The 5000-nt window shown below is 52.4% G+C and overlaps 1 non-coding gene across 1 annotated transcript in view; it reads left to right on the top strand.

The window, feature by feature from the left end:
• Positions 1–4185: 4185 nt before the first annotated feature.
• The window catches only part of LOC126434785 (small subunit ribosomal RNA), a 1910-nt gene continuing 1095 nt past the window's right edge, over positions 4186–5000 (top strand). Inside the window, exon 1 of the ribosomal RNA XR_007579490.1 lies at positions 4186–5000. This exon is cut by the window's right edge and continues 1095 nt beyond it. This is a non-coding gene — a ribosomal RNA (small subunit ribosomal RNA).

Below are 5000 nucleotides of genomic sequence, written 5' to 3'. Positions count from 1 at the left end.
ACGAGTAACTACATAGCGGGCTCGCCGTGTCACTAATGTACAGAGATACAACAGTTTCGACTGGAACCGGATTAAACGTATACACGGCGCTGATTAGTAATAGATAGAGCCATCAGAATACAGATAATGTATACAACTGTCCGTATACATGCTGAAAGACTCTGCTCACAATCACAACCACACGTCAGCCACACACCCTTATCACGCACTACTCTCTGCCTGTAACACGCACACAGACAATATGTAAGCACCAGCATGGAACAACACCCAGTGCATCCTCTCCGCCACATTAGACAATCCACACTGTCATAACCAGACTGGGAGGTCCACTCAGAAAACAGAATATCCCACCCACCCGACAACCACCATTGCTCAGCCAAGCCACCAACACCCACACATGTCCTACACAGGGGTGCACCCAACATCACAATACTGCCTCCTCTCACAGCACACAAACAATGGCAGGAATGAAAGACACAGGTCTGCCACAACCATGGAATCAGAGCGCCGCCTGTCATGAGCCAAAGGTGCATCCTGACGTGGCAAATCAGATGATGCCGCAGGCATCCACTTACTATAGTCACAATCAACAAACCGGCCGCCCCGCCCCCCATTAAACCTTTCCTTACAACAATGTGTACCTTAACCTAACCTATATCGTACCGTAACCTAACCTATATCGTACCGTAACCTAACCTATATCGTACCGTAACCTAACCTACGTCGTACCGTAACCTAACCTACGTCGTACCGTAACCTAACCTACGTCGTACCGTAACCTAACCTACGTCGTACCGTAACCTAACCTACGTCGTACCGTAACCTAACCTACGTCGTACCGTAACCTAACCTACGTCGTACCTTAACCTAACCTACGTCGTACCTTAACCTAACCTACGTCGTACCTTAACCTAACCTACGTCGTACCTTAACCTAACCTACGTCGTACCTTAACCTAACCTACGTCGTACCTTAACCTAACCTACGTCGTACCTTAACCTAACCTACGTCGTACCTTAACCTAACCTACGTCGTACCTTAACCTAACCTACGTCGTACCTTAACCTAACCTACGTCGTACCTTAACCTAACCTACGTCGTACCTTAACCTAACCTACGTCGTACCTTAACCTAACCTACGTCGTACCTTAACCTAACCTACGTCGTACCTTAACCTAACCTACGTCGTACCTTAACCTAACCTACGTCGTACCTTAACCTAACCTACGTCGTACCTTAACCTAACCTACGTCGTACCTTAACCTAACCTACGTCGTACCTTAACCTAACCTACGTCGTACCTTAACCTAACCTACGTCGTACCTTAACCTAACCTACGTCGTACCTTAACCTAACCTACGTCGTACCTTAACCTAAAATACGTCGTACCTTAACCTAACCTACGTCGTACCTTAACCTAACCTACGTCGTACCTTAACCTAACCTGTATTGCGCCTTAACCTAACCTGTATTGCGCCTTAACCTAACCTGTATTGCGCCTTAACCTAACCTGTATTGCGCCTTAACCTAACCTGTATTGCGCCTTAACCTAACCTGTATTGCGCCTTAACCTAACCTGTATTGCGCCTTAACCTAACCTGTATTGCGCCTTAACCTAACCTGTATTGCGCCTTAACCTAACCTGTATTGCGCCTTAACCTAACCTGTATTGCGCCTTAACCTAACCTGTATTGCGCCTTAACCTAACCTGTATTGCGCCTTAACGTAACCTGTATTGCGCCTTAACGTAACCTATATTGCGCCTTAACGTAACCTATATTGCGCCTTAACCTAACCTATATTGCGCCTTAACGTAACCTATATTGCGCCTTAACGTAACCTATATTGCGCCTTAACGTAACCTATATTGCGCCTTAACGTAACCTATATTGCGCCTTAACGTAACCTATATTGCGCCTTAACGTAACCTATATTGCGCCTTAACGTAACCTATATTGCGCCTTAACGTAACCTATATTGCGCCTTAACGTAACCTATATTGCGCCTTAACGTAACCTATATTGCGCCTTAACGTAACCTATATTGCGCCTTAACGTAACCTATATTGCGCCTTAACGTAACCTATATTGCGCCTTAACGTAACCTATATTGCGCCTTAACGTAACCTATATTGCGCCTTAACGTAACCTATATTGCGCCTTAACGTAACCTATATTGCGCCTTAACGTAACCCACATTGTGCTGTAACCCAACACACGTTGGGCCTTAACCCAACACACGTTGGGCCTTAACCCAACACACGTTGGGCCTTAACCCAACACACGTTGGGCCTTAACCCAACACACGTTGGGCCTTAACCCAACACACGTTGGGCCTTAACCCAACACACGTTGGGCCTTAACCCAACACACGTTGGGCCTTAACCCAACACACGTTGGGCCTTAACCCAACACACGTTGGGCCTTAACCCAACACACGTTGGGCCTTAACCCAACACACGTTGGGCCTTAACCTGCTCTGTAATTGTCATACGACGCGTTAAATTAGTGTAGTGTTGCCCAACTGCAACCCCCGCAATATAGTTTGCTACTCGCACTGCCCGGTCCCCAGTGTATCGCTTCATGTTAAACACCTTGCAGCTATACACTGTAATGTGGATGGCAGCAGGACGTACATGCTCAATGCCCTTTGCAGTTGTTCATTGGCATTTGCAGTTGTTCATTGGCATTCGCATGGCGAAGCACTTAGCCTACGCTGTGGTACGGCCTGTGTCAACTGTCCGCTGATGTTGTACGTCCAAATCACACACTGTACTGCACATTGGTCCTCATGTACTGAATGATACATCGTGGTACATGTGACCGTACAACGACTGCGCCAACAACGGCGAACCATGCGGTCCAAATGTTGTGCACTCAGCTACGTGTCGTCTCCCTATAAGAGCTGGATTGCAGTGTGGTATGCCCTGGATGGCGATCAGCATGAGCCGTCTGTTGATGTAGTGGCGCGTGTTGTCAGACGTAGTCGTCTCTTCTCACACACCGTGATAGCATGGTGCACTGCGTTCCACATCTGCGACATGCGACAGAGGCCGGTTGACAGTCGTTCGCGCAATGGACATCGCATACGTACGGGGGCCACCTTCCACGTGTTCGCGAAGCGTGCACATGTTGTTGCGTGTATGTGGGCAGACAGTGTGTCGTGACACCTGACACAGGCATGCAACAATCGTTGAATTTGCAAATGGCGATGGACGCCTACGTTTGCTGGTGACGTTACGCAAATGAACAACTGGTAAACCGTTGTGGTGCGGTTGTTCTCGCTAGAGGTGAATCAGTGATGGCGACGATCGGTTGAGCTACCAACCGGTTGTTCCAGCGATACCCACCATGCCCACGAACGTGAATGGCATCTGGGTGTGAAGCGATACGCGGCGGTGGCTGGGTGGGACCGTCCCCGGCCGGTGAGGGGGGGCCTCCCGGCGTGCTGGCCGCGCGGTGCGTGGGCGCACGCGCTACAGCCGGCTGGTGGGGGCGGCCAGTGGCAGGCGCGCCGGCCGACGGAGGCGGCAGGCGGCGCAGCTGCGCGCCGGCGCACCCTGCACGCGGCGCCGTGCGGCCAAAGTAGGTCCTCGCGGGCCCGGTGCGAAGCGCGGTGGACATCTGCAGTGTGCTGGTCCGATTGAGGACTGTGTGCGCTGAGGATGCGCCGCCGCCTGGCGCTCGGCGCCGCGACGCCGTCTGCTGCTCGGTCGCCTCTGCGGTTCTCGCAGGTGGTTTGTATCGCAGCTGTGCGGACGTGTTGGCGCGTGCGCTGTGCTGGGAGAGTTCGCTTCGGCACCCAAGTGGGGCTTTTGTCCTTCTGTGGCGCTGGCGTTGGAGCTGCCGGTCACCGTAGGTGGCGCGTGTTGTCTCCCGCCGGCAATGCCACGACAGCACGCTCCCGGGCCTCTGTCGGCAGCGGCAAGCTCAGTTGGGAGCACGGGTGGTCGCACCTAAAGCGTCTACTCGCCAAACTCCGGGCGATTGCGCCTCTCTCGAACCCGACCAAGTACTTAGGACGGCGCTGCGCGCCGCCGGGACCTGAGAGGGTTTCGAGGTGTATGGTGCAGGGGAGCTCAGCCTCCTCCTGTTTGCAGAATAATTGAGCGGACGCTTGCGTGTTCGCGCGGGCCCCCGGGACACACTCCCGGGCGGCCGGCTGCTCAGCTCTAGTTGACGCAGCTCCCTGGTTGATCCTGCCAGTAGTCATATGCTTGTCTCAAAGATTAAGCCATGCATGTCTCAGTACAAGCCGCATTAAGGTGAAACCGCGAATGGCTCATTAAATCAGTTATGGTTCCTTAGATCGTACCCACGTTACTTGGATAACTGTGGTAATTCTAGAGCTAATACATGCAAACAGAGTCCCGACCAGAGATGGAAGGGACGCTTTTATTAGATCAAAACCAATCGGTCGGCTCGTCCGGTCCGTTTGCCTTGGTGACTCTGAATAACTTTGGGCTGATCGCACGGTCCTCGTACCGGCGACGCATCTTTCAAATGTCTGCCTTATCAACTGTCGATGGTAGGTTCTGCGCCTACCATGGTTGTAACGGGTAACGGGGAATCAGGGTTCGATTCCGGAGAGGGAGCCTGAGAAACGGCTACCACATCCAAGGAAGGCAGCAGGCGCGCAAATTACCCACTCCCGGCACGGGGAGGTAGTGACGAAAAATAACGATACGGGACTCATCCGAGGCCCCGTAATCGGAATGAGTACACTTTAAATCCTTTAACGAGTATCTATTGGAGGGCAAGTCTGGTGCCAGCAGCCGCGGTAATTCCAGCTCCAATAGCGTATATTAAAGTTGTTGCGGTTAAAAAGCTCGTAGTTGGATTTGTGTCCCACGCTGTTGGTTCACCGCCCGTCGGTGTTTAACTGGCATGTATCGTGGGACGTCCTGCCGGTGGGGCGAGCTGAAGGCGTGCGACGCGCCTCGTGCGTGCTCGTGCGTCCCGAGGCGGACCCCGTTGCAATCCTACCAGGGTGCTCTTGAG

Source organism: Schistocerca serialis, unplaced genomic scaffold (genome assembly GCF_023864345.2).
Source record: "Schistocerca serialis cubense isolate TAMUIC-IGC-003099 unplaced genomic scaffold, iqSchSeri2.2 HiC_scaffold_1195, whole genome shotgun sequence".
In the NCBI taxonomy this organism is placed as follows: domain Eukaryota; kingdom Metazoa; phylum Arthropoda; class Insecta; order Orthoptera; family Acrididae; genus Schistocerca; species Schistocerca serialis.
This window is presented reverse-complemented; position numbering and strand designations above follow the sequence as displayed.